We start from the raw sequence: 11810 nt of genomic DNA on the forward strand, positions 1-11810 counted from the left end.
CTCTGACTTCCAATCCTATTCATATGCCCAGAGCCAAAGGTAAAATAAGACTGTGCTTAAAGCAGCCCCACCCATCACCAGAACAGGGTAGCCAGGGCTAGGGCCTCACAAACGGCCATTGAGTTGCCACCAGCCTTCAGCTGGTGATACATTCTCCATTCAGTTACCAAACTTTTCTCATGAACTCCAGGGAACAGGTTTTTTCCACAGACTTTCTGGGAAAACGTATTTCGAGTTTTAAGTAGCTGTCTTTTGCAAAAGCATTTATAGCTCACTGTTTGAGCCTCGTTATCTTCTACACCCTGTACTGATTGCTCAACATGCATAATCACTTTTCACTTCTCACAACAACACAGCGAGGTGGGCATTTATTATTCATCGCACTTGAAGGCGAGGTGAGATGAAGTAGTTTATCCACAGCACACAGACAGGAGACTCCCCCGAATCCAGAGTGCCTCCATTTCCCAAGTGCCGCTGCTCCATAGAGCTGGAACTTGGGAACAGACCCCACTCCTGCTCCAGACAGACAGTGTGCATGTGGCCAGAAATATCCCCGCTCTAGAAGAACAAAAACCTACGAGGAGCAGTTCTGAGGACCGTTTGCCCAGGCTTGTCCCAGAGGAGAGAGAGGCTCTCATACATCTCCTCTCACACTATTCAGCAAGGTAACAAATAGTTATTGAGGTTCAGACACTGTAAATGTAATGAATAAGTATAATAATTAATAAACATAATCGATAAGTATATTAAATTGTACCTTAGAAGGCAAAGGGCTATGGAAAGAAAATAGAGCAAAATAAAGGGATCTGGATTGGCCAGGCGTGGTGGCTCACACCTGTAATCTCAGCACTTTGGGAGGCCAAGGCAGGTGGATTACCCGAGGTCAGGAGTTCAAGACCAGCCTGGCTAACATGGGGAAACCCCATCTCTACTAAAAATAGAAAAAATTAGCGAGGCAGGAAACAACTCTGTTGAGATGCCTGTCTCCGCTGACAGCACGAATGGTGAAGGAAAGGGTCTGGCCCCCGCAAGCCCCTTCAGAATCAAAGTATCAGCTCCACAGTTTGCTACCGAGGTGGAAGAATGCTGCCATTTGGAAGGATAGACCCCACCTCACCCCAGCTCACTGGGACCACTGTCCCAGCCGTCCAGCTGGGCTCTGGACCTTTCGTTTTGTCCTCTCCATTCCATTTCCTGTGTTGGGCAGCTGAAACTCACCCTATAAACTCCCCGCAACCCTCAGAAGGAAAACCAACCTGCTCAGCAGCAGTCAAGCTTCTTCTAATCTGGACCCACCCACCTCCCCTCCCATCCCTCCTGGCTTACTGGGCTGCTGGTGATCTTCTCTCTCGGCTCCACGACTGAACCGCCCTTCTCCATTGTCTCTGCCTGGTGAACCCCTAACTATCTTTTTTTCTTTCTTTCTTTTTTTTTTCTTTGAGACAGAGTCTCACTCTGTTGCCCAGGCTGGAGTGCGGTGGCATGATCTCAGCTTACTTCAACCTCCACTTTCCAAATTCAAGCCATCCTCCTGTCTCAGCTTCCTGAGTAGCTGGGATTATAGGCATGTACCACCACGCCCAGCTAATTTTTGTATTTTTAGTAGAGATGGGGTTTCACCATGTTGGCCAGGCTGGTCTCAAACTCCTGACCTCAAGTGTCCACCCACCTTGTCCTCCCGAAGTGCTGGGAGTACAGGCGTGAGCCAGCACACCCAGCAACCTCTGTTTATCTTTTAAGAAGCAGTTCAAAAGCTGCCTCTGCTGGGAAGTCTGCCCTGATGCCCCCCAGGCAGAGACACTTGCCCCCATGACTTTATGTGCGAGCTCTATCCAATTTCTCCGGCTGGACTGCAGTCACTTGTTCACCCTTTGATCTCCCCACCCAGCGTACATGCTTTTTGAGGGCAGGGTCGGTCTATATCAAGCTCATCTCTCCACAGTGCTTAGCACAATGCCTGAGACTAGCAGGGCCGCAAGTGTTTGCAGAATTATAGACGAGATGTTCCCTAGACTTTAGATTCTGTCTCGGTATGCTAAAGGCACCCCCATCCCCACACTCAGCATGGGGCCTCACATGCAGCTGGTGCACAGTCAGTGCATGTGTGCTAGCTGACAGGCTAATCAGAGGAAGATCAAATTAAGGGAAGTACCTTACTTAAGCTCTCCTCTCCCCACCCAGTGTTCTGAAACATGCAGCTAGAGGTGAGGGAGGGGCCTGCTGCGAGCTGAGCTTTGTAGCTAAGACCCGAATGGTGTTACTTGGACTGCTGGAGTCCAGAAGAGCAGGATGGCCCAGTTACCATGGCAACCTGAGCTTGCTCTAAGGGCAGCTGGTGTTCAGATCTCATTTGGACTTGGAGATGCAGTGGAGAGCCTAATGTGATGATGATTCAGATGCCACACAAATCCAAATAATCCCCTCACGCATTTGGCCACTAGAAGCAGGCACGTGGGTGCCAGGTTATATGAACTGGAAGATGGACCATGATCATTTTAGGAGTGGAAGATGCTGACCTGGCTCCAGTCTGGGAGAGAGTTCCCTCAAGGACAGGGACACATGCTTTACAGATGCCACTGAAGCCATTTGTGCAACTGTCTGCTGGTCTATTAGTGTCAGTGGCTTGCTGGTGATGGAGGGCACAGCCGGGAGCCAGGATCCTGGCCTCAGGTTAAGGAAGGTGTCAGGAGAGCACAGTCCCTGGAGGGAGACCCTGAGGCTCCCCCATGGATTAGCTGTGTGACTGTGGGTGAGTATCTTGGGCTCCCCAAGACTCCACGCCCTGTCCATCAAGTGGACGTTCACAGAGCCTACCCCATAATGCTGCTGAGGGAACTTCAGAGCCTCATAGGGTGCCCAGCACACCACAGCCCTCAACAAAGGATTGCTCTGGAGCACGTGCTGGGTGGCTTTGGAGAAGTCACTACCTTCCTCAGGGCTCTGTTCCCAGAGTGAGTATTATCCAGGGTTCCTTCCACTGCAGACTCCAAAACTCTGTGTGTTTGCTGTGTGCTCATCCAGCACCCACGTGGTGCCACACAGGCCACGTGTCCAATGCCATTGTGGGGGCAGGAGGAGCCTCTCTTTACTTTTGGATTTCACTTTCTTCAAAATGCAGGATGCTTTTTAGAAATCAGATTGCTCAGCCTCATGCCTGTAATCCCAGCACTTTGGGAGGCCAAGGCGGGTGAATCACCTGAGGTCAGGAGTTCAAGACCAGCCTGACCAACATGGTGAAACCTCATCTCTATAAAAATACAAAAATTATCCAGGCATGATGGCAGGTGCCTGTAATCCCAGCTACTCAGAGGCTGAGTAGGGAGAATGATTTTTTTTTTTTTTTTTTTGAGACGGAGTCTCGCTCTGTCGCCCGGGCTGGAGTGCAGTGGCCGGATCTCAGCTCACTGCAAGCTCCGCCTCCTGGGTTTACGCCATTCTCCTGCCTCAGCCTCCCGAGTAGCTGGGACTACAGGCGCCCGCCACCTCGCCTGGCTAGTTTTTTGTATTTTTTAGTAGAGACGGGGTTTCACAGTGTTAGCCAGGATGGTCTCGATCTCCTGACCTCATGATCCGCCCGTCTCGGCCTCCCAAAGTGCTGGGATTACAGGCTTGAGCCACCGCGCCCGGCCGGGAGAATGATTTGAACTCGGAAGGTGGAGGTTGACATTTTACTCCAGCCTGGGCAACAGAGCAAGACTGTCTCAAAAAAAAAAAAAAAAAAAAAAGACCAGGTGTGGTGGCTCACATCTGTAATCCCAGCACTCTGGGAGGCCGAGGCAGGTGGATCACCTGAGGTCAGGAGCTCGAGATCAGGCTGACCAACATGGTGAAACCCTGTCTCTACTAAAATTATAAAATTAGCTGGGCGTGGTGGCGCATGCCTGTAATCCCAGCTACTAGGGAGGCTGAGGCAGGAGAATCACTTGAATCTGGGAGGCAGAGGTTGTGATGAGCCGAGATTGTACCATTGCACTCCAGCCTGGGCAACAAGAGCAAAACTCCATTTCAAAAAAAAAGAAAGAAAAAGTCAGATTGCTCTTTTCCTCACTTGAGCAGTGAACTTAGTCCACATGGGAAGTAGCACCATCTCTTGCTGTTCTGCCCTTGCCTGGCACACTGACTTCCTTGAAGGTCCTGTGTCCTCAGTACCTCAGTACCTTCCCTTCTCATTTTTCCTCTGCTTGGAGACACTCCTACTTCTTTCTTTTTTTGAGACAGGGTCTCATGCTGTTGCCCAGGCTGGAGTGCAGTGGTGTGATCACGGTTCACTGCAGCCTCCACGCTCTGGGCTCAAGGGATCCTCCCACCTCAGCCTACTGAGTAGCTGGGACTACACGCATGCACCACCATGCCTGGCTAATTTTTTTTTTTTTTTTTGTAAAGATAAGGTCTTACTAAGTTGCCTAAGCTGGTCTTGAACTCCTGGGCTCAAGCAATCCACCTGCCTTGGCCTCCCAAAGTGCTGGGATTCCAGGCGTGAGCCACTGTGCCCGGGCCTTCCTTTGTATTTTGTACCTGTTATTACATGTTTCTCCAGTTACTTTAACTATTTAACATATCTGTCTCTCCCACTGGCCCCGGAGCATTTTGAGGGTAGGGATTATGGATTATTCATGCCTATATCCCCAAATGTATCACGTGGTGGGTGCTCTATAAACATTTGTAGAGTTGAATCAAATGGAACATGTGGGGTGTACACTTGTGCAAACAGATTGAGCTTCTTTTCTGATAATTTCATTTTGGTGTAAGTTTGCTTTCAGTTTAAGTAGTCAAAACATTTGGATAGCTATTTTTTTTTTGATAAGTATTCTTGAGTGGACTAGAAATAGCTTTTAATTGATTTCTAGTGCTGATGCTGCAAAACTGGAAATCTAAAAGATTTTATCCTTTTATTAGAGTCTGAAGAAGAAAAAGAACAAGGGAAGGGAAATGCTTTTAACATTTTATCTGCCCCCTTTCCTGTGCCTTTTTTTTTTTTTTTTTTTTTGAGATGGAGTCTTTGTCACCCGGCTTTAGTGCAATGGCGCGATCTCGGATCACTGCAACCTCCACCTCCCAGGTTCAAGCGATTCTCCTGCCTTCCTGTGCCTAAGGTTAACACAGTGCCTTAAGAGGCTAACACGGAAGGGCAAAGTAAGTCTCCATAAAACCCAGAGAAGACTCTATGAACCCCTCTCTGGATCCTGTCTGGAGTCACAGCTGGAAAACAAAAACAAAAAACAAAAACACATTTATCTGTTGGAATAAAGAAAGTTAGAAGAAGCAGAAAAGGAAAAATGGTTTTCAGATCTAGTTTCTCGTTCTTCCAAAAGGAGGAATTTAAGCTTGAGGGAGGCTAATTTATTTCCTCTTTTTACTTTGGGTTTCATAACTCAGCAAACTTCCCTGAGGCCCCAGGTGAGAACAGTGAGCTAGCTATGAAGGCAGAAATAACTAACTAAAGATCTTAGGCGGTTAATATTAACGTCCTTTGCGTTTGTGAATAAACTATATCACCTGGAATTAATAGGCGAAACGCAGAGAACTATTAACTAAACCAGGGATTGGCAACCTTTTTCTGTAAGGGCCAGATGGTGACTATTTCTCAGCCATAGTGATGCAAAATCAGCCAGAGAAACATGCAAACAAATGGGTGTGTAGCTGTGTTGCAATAAAACTTTATTTACAGCAACAGTTGGAAATCAAATTTGGCTTGCTGGCTGCAGATTGCTGACCCCTGAATGCAACACTCCGTTTTCAGGTCTAAGTATTCCCATTCTCTTAAACACGCCATCTTAGCTCAGGATGTTCTAACAGAATACCACAGACTGGATGGCTTAAATAATAAACATTTCTTTCTCATAGTTCTGGAAGCTGGGAAGTCTAAGATCAAGGCACCAATAGATCCAGTGTCCTGCGAGGGCTGTTTCCTGGTTTGCAGACAGCCTTCTTGCTGTGTCCTCGCATGATACAGAGAGAAGAAAGGGGCGAGCTCTCAGGTCTCTTCTTATATGGACACTAATCCCAGTCACGAGGGCTCTACCTCATGACCCAATTACTTCCCAAGGACCCCACCTCCTAATGCCAACACACTGGAGTTTAGGGTTTCAACCTGTGAGTTTCGGAGGAACACAAACCTTCAGTCCATAACACACAGCATGCTTATATAAAAGGAAGAGATGCCCACCAAAGTTGTAAGGTCCATATGGCACAGGGACCAAATCATTATTATTATTTTGTTGTTGTTGTTGTTTTGTTTTGAGATAGAGTCTCACTCTGTCGCCCAGGCTGGAGTGCAGTGGTGCAGTCTTGGCTCACTGCAACCTCTGCCTCCTGGGTTCAAGCGATTCTCATGCCTCACCCTCCAGAGTAACTGGGATTACAGGCATGAGCCACCATGCCCAGCTAACTTTTGTATTTTAGTAGAGATGGGATTTCATCATGTTGGCCAGGCTGGCCTCAAACTCCTGGACTTAAGTGATCTGCCTGCCTCTGCCTCCCGAAGTGCTGGGATTATGGGTGCGAGCCACAGCTCCCAGTCGTGACCAAATTATGAATGAAAAAAACACACCTCTCAGAACTGGAAAGATGTCAGATGAGGCCGGGAGCCCTGGCTCACACCTGTAATCCCAGCACTTTGGGAGGCTGAGGAGGGCGGGTCACCTGAGGTCAGGAGTTCGAGACCAGCCTGGTCAACATGGCAAAACCCCGTCTCTGCTAAAAATACAAAATTAGTCAGGCATGGTGGTGCATGCCTATAGTCCCAGCTACTCGGGAGGCTGAGGCAAAAGAATCACTTGAACCCAGGAGGCAAAGGCTGCAGTGAGCCAGGATCACACCATTGCACTCCAGCCTGGGCGACAAGAGTGAAACTCCGTTTCAAAAAAAAAAAAAAAAAAATCAGATGTGTGTGTCTGAATGGTAGTTTCAGATCCAGAAAGGATGACTCACCTCCCACCTGGGTAGACATCCCCTCCATCTCCTCTCTTTATTCCTGGTGCCTTCAATGGCCTATCTGGCTTTCACTAACACCCTGTTTTACCCAGTCCCCACTGACTTGGAGCTCTGAGGGGCCATGAAGGGAATGGGCTGAGATGTGGGGATTTGCTTTACAGTTGGGAAGACCACAAAGCTACACAGAAGCATGGACCGGTTCCGTGACAGAGAAAGCCCAAGATAACCAACTAGAAATGTCAAATTTTAAAAATGTGTAGGAATGATAATTTGCTTATTACCCAGAGAGATTTTATGTGACTACCATTAAAGTAACTTTTATCAAAAAAGTATAATCACAATTATGAAAATCTTAGTTTCTAAGAGTATATTTAAGACTAAGTCCACTATCGAACTTATTCATGTTTAAAACCCCCGAAGAGATACAGAAGGTTGATCTTTGACAAGTGCAAACCTAGACCAGGTACAGGAAACACAGTCTTATGACTGTAATCCCAGCACTCTGGGAGGCCAAGACAAGAGGATCACTTGGGGCTAGGAGTTCAACATCAGCCTGGGCAACATAGTGAGACCCCTATCCCTACAAAAAAAAAGAAAAAAATAGCCAGATGTGGTGCCATGCACTCATAGTCCCAGCTATTCAGGAGGATAAGGCAGGAGGATCACTTGAGCCCAGGAGTTCAAAGCTGCAATGAGCTATGATCGTGCCACTGCACTCCAGCCTGGGCAACAGAGTGAGCCTCTGTTCTTTAAAATAAGAAGAAAACTGCAAAGCTGACTCCATTACTCTCCAGGGGCGCTGTGTGGCTCATAGAATTAAGTGCACGTTTCCTTACCCTGGAGTCTCAGTGAGGACAGCTAGGCTGTGCCACAGCAAGAAACAGCCCCCAGCAGAAATGGCTTCTGACAGCAAAGGTTTGGCTGTCAGCCAGGCTGCACGTCCATCACCAGCCAGCCAGGGGATCTGCTCCACAACTCCCCTTCCAGGACCCTGGTTGATGGAGCTGCCACCACATTGAGCAGTACCAGTTGCTGCAGCCAAGAGAAGGAGAATTTGGATGGGATCTTTCACCAGGATCGAATGCTCTAGGACAGAAGTGACACCTGATCACACGGAGGAGGAGTGCCTTCCTGCTGTGTATCCAGGAGGAGACGTTTGGAGAACAGCGTTCAGGGCTATCGGACATGGCATTTTGGATCTACCCTATTTCTCCAGACTCATTTCCCATGACTTGAACAGTTTATAAGAACGTGATTAGGAATGTGTATGTTGATCGTGTGTGTGTGTGTGTTTAGGGCAGAGGGAGAAATTCTCTGGCAAGAGAGAGGTTAGTTTAAAATGAGGTCATTACCCAAATCACTGAACTGCTCAAACTTCTGGGTTAATAGTGTCAGAGGAACTAGTGGGGCCTTAGCTAGCCCATATTGTACCTTCCTCTAGGGGGATCCAGCCCTGCTGCATGAGGACAGCTTGGTGAATGGAACATGGCTGGCCTGCAGCCTCTATTTGCTTCTTGGTCAGGCACTCTTGTTTAGTGAACAACCTGTACAACCCTACATGTAGGGTGACCAACTCATCTGGTTGACCTCCATGACCTGGGAATATTCTGAGTTCTGGGGAAACAGAAATAGGTGGTCACTGTATTAGTCCGTTCTCGCATTGCTATAAAGAGCTACCTGACTTTGGGGGGCCGAGGCGGGCGGATCACGAGCTCAGGAGATCGAGACCATCCCGGCTAACATGGTGAAACCCCGTCTCTGCTAAATATACAAAAAAGTTAGCCGGGCGTCGTGGCAGACGCCTGTAGTCCCAGCTACTCAGGAGGCCGAGGCAGGAGAATGGCGTGAACCTGGGAGGCAGAGCTTGCAGTTAGCCGCCGAGATCGAGATCGCACCACTGCTCTCCAGCCTGGTTGACAGAGCCAGACTCCGTCTCAAAAAAAAAAAAAAAAAAAAAAAACCACTACCTGAGACTGAGTAATTTATAAAGAAAAGAGGTTTCATTGGCTCACGGTCCTGGAGGCTGTACAGGAAGCCTGGCTGCAGAGGCCTCAGGAAACTTACAATCATGGCAGAAGGTGAAGCAGAAGCCAGCACATCCTACATGACTGGAGCAGGAGGAAGTGGGAGGGGGGACACACTTTTAAACAACTAGATCTCATGAGAACTCACTCACTATCACGAGAACACCAAGGAGGATGTCCACCCCCATGATCCAATCACCTCCCACCAGGTCTCTTCTCCAATTCAACATGAGATTTGGGCAGGGACACAAATCCAAACCATATCAGTCATGCCATCAACATGGTGGCCCTGGGTAATGGTAATAGTTCCATATATTCAGAGCTCAGCTGGTCTATTCTGTTACGTTTGTCATTTATTTGGTTACAGATAGCATAACGAAAGGACCATGGGGTCTGGACAGACAGTGGCTCGAGTCCCAGCTCTGGCTGTCACCGGCTTCAAGACCTTAGGCCAGCTCCCCACTCTTCGGATCCTCAGTTTTGCCATCCATAAAATACAGGCAGAAAATATCTACCTTACAAGGTTGGTGTGAGGCTCATTTAACGAGCCACAGTCGGTAAAGGGTCGGGGCAGGGCCTGGTGGCTTCTCAGGAAGTGTCAGCTGTCCCCGTTGGGTGGAGGTTGGCTGCTCGATGAAGGAAAGTTGCACTCCGCAGGACAGGCGATCGTGCAGCCAGGGGGACTTGTACAAATGTGCACAGGCATTAATCAGTAATCGTCATGAGCAGGCTGGGACTTCAACTCCACTTACCAAGTTAAACAGCTACAAGTTAAAGAGCTAAGAGATGCTTTTAATATTTAACCTGGGCCGTGACTACAGCACTCTGTTCCTTTGAGCTGGTTAATTGACTGGTTGGTTCTCAGATCTCTAATGAAAAGAAAGAACTTAAGAATCTTCCCAGGTGTCTGGGACCATGGGATGCACGTGTTCAGAGGTAACCATCCTCACAGGCAGCTTCCACGTTAGAGAAGTTGATATCCACAGTGGGGGGCTTGAGCTTAAAGCTGGACATTTTGTTTGTTGCACACTCTTTTTAGCCAACAGTATTTAAGGTTAACCTCTGTAATAAATATTGCATGTTAACGGCCAAATTTACAGAGACTGAATTCCCTTTCCTGGCACTGCCCTTCCTCTCCCCTCATACCTTGTCCTCAGAATGATAAATGACGCCCACGAAGTCTAGGGTCCTAGTATGTTTTCAGTGGCCTCCAAATCTCACGCTTAAAACTATGGGTTCATGGACCGGGGAGTCAGCTCATGGCTCACTTTGTGTAGCAGATTTGTAAGGAGAAGGAAGCTTACGTTCACTGAGGCCGGTGGCTGTGGACACTGGACCTTTCTCAGCTGCTGTTGTGCACAGACCCTGGAGACAGGACAGTCCTTCCACGCAAACATCATCATCCTCAGTGGGCCAGGGATGGGCACCTGAACCTGGAGTAGCTCCAGTTCAGGGCGGCCAGCTTCCTGCCTGCTCAGCTAATCGAAGCCTGCCTGCCCCATCCCACCCCACAAACCCCCCACCCCCCACCCCCGGGTCTAAATTCCTAGCCGGAGTAAAAAGCCAATGGGAAAAGAGTCTTATATACACAGCAGCAGAGCGAAACCACATCAGCTACCTGGTCATTTTTTTTGGTCTTAAATATAAGCAGGAGTCAGTGCGGGATGATGCCCTTGTCGCATGTAAAGATCTTAATCGCTCCTTAGATCCGATGCCCACTTCTCACTCCCACCTCCTTTTATACCTGCTGACCGCGTCTCGGAGTCTCATCTGTCCGTCCATTGACCCTGTTTCCTCTCCAGCGTCTGTTGTCATGACATAGACTGCAATTGCCCAGCCTGTGTCATCTGGCAGCTCACTACTGTCAGCTTTTCATCTTTCAGACATGCGCTGAAACCTCTCCTTTATGATTTCCCCTCCTTCCTATAACTCCTCCTCTATCCCTTTTTCTTTTATCTTAATTCCAGCAAAGTCTCAAGTACCAAGGGAAGGCAACTCTGCACCTGAGCTGCTGTTTTGAGCCAGAAGCCATGAGATGTCTCTAAACAACGAGAACTGCTCTAGTCATGGAAAGTATGCATCGTAAATTCCAGTGGAAAAGATGGAAACCTTTTGTTTAGATGGGGCACAAGTCATTGTCATTTTACTTCAGATTCTTTTACGGTGTTATAGAAAGGGCCAAATCAGCCATAACCAAGACCTGCTAACCCTGAGGACCTCACGTATCTTATTTCTTAGTAAATATTGAAAGGAGTTCTGTAACTCATTAATTGTCCTTAATGAATAATGGTGACTCACCCTTATATTTTGTTTTCCCCTCTTGAGGCTGAAACCATGAAACCAAATGCAAAAGCTTGGACACTTTGGAAAAAGACAATAGCAATTGTGTGGGTTACTGCTGTCCAAACATACCAGCATTCGTTAATGGCACTGTGGCTCTCTCAAGTTACCGATTAAGCATTAAAAATAGAAACATGGCTTGCTTATGTTTCAAATGCTGTCTCATTTATCACCCAAATGCAAATACTATTTGTCTGCATATTCATAAGAACCAGCACCTGCACAACACGTCTTTCTTACATAACGGCTTGGGAGTGCCATGAACGGTGGGAAACTGCAGCATATCTGAGCTGAGAGAGTGGATCTGCGGGTCCTGAAGCAGGGGCCCCGGAGTGGGATTTTGAAAGGTGGGTTGGTTTGGCAGGCCATTGTAATGACTGGTCCACGAGTCACGGTGGGAGGAACTGGCTTCATCTGCAGATAGATGCCAGGCTACTCCTGAAGCCAAGGAAAACATCATTCAGGTGCCTGAGTCCTTCTGAAAAGTATCATCAACTGTAGTCCTCTTCCAAG

At 48.0% G+C, this 11810-nt stretch overlaps 1 long non-coding RNA gene and 1 other non-coding gene across 2 annotated transcripts in view; both read left to right on the forward strand.

Moving 5' to 3' along the window:
• Positions 1 to 11517, forward strand: part of LOC117062735 — a 30727-nt gene extending 19210 nt beyond the window's left edge. The window contains exons 2-3 of the long non-coding RNA XR_004428523.1: positions 9325 to 9480; positions 10925 to 11517. This is a non-coding gene — a long non-coding RNA (uncharacterized LOC117062735). The remainder of the gene's footprint in view (positions 1 to 9324; positions 9481 to 10924) is intronic.
• On the forward strand, positions 5085 to 5201 carry LOC117063151. Its single transcript, XR_004428766.1, has one exon. It is a non-coding gene; the product is annotated as a small nucleolar RNA SNORA26 (small nucleolar RNA).
• Positions 11518 to 11810: the final 293 nt, after the last annotated feature.

The sequence above is a fragment of the Trachypithecus francoisi genome, unplaced genomic scaffold (assembly GCF_009764315.1).
Source record: "Trachypithecus francoisi isolate TF-2019V2 unplaced genomic scaffold, Tfra_2.0 Lachesis_group17, whole genome shotgun sequence".
Lineage (NCBI taxonomy): Eukaryota > Metazoa > Chordata > Mammalia > Primates > Cercopithecidae > Trachypithecus > Trachypithecus francoisi.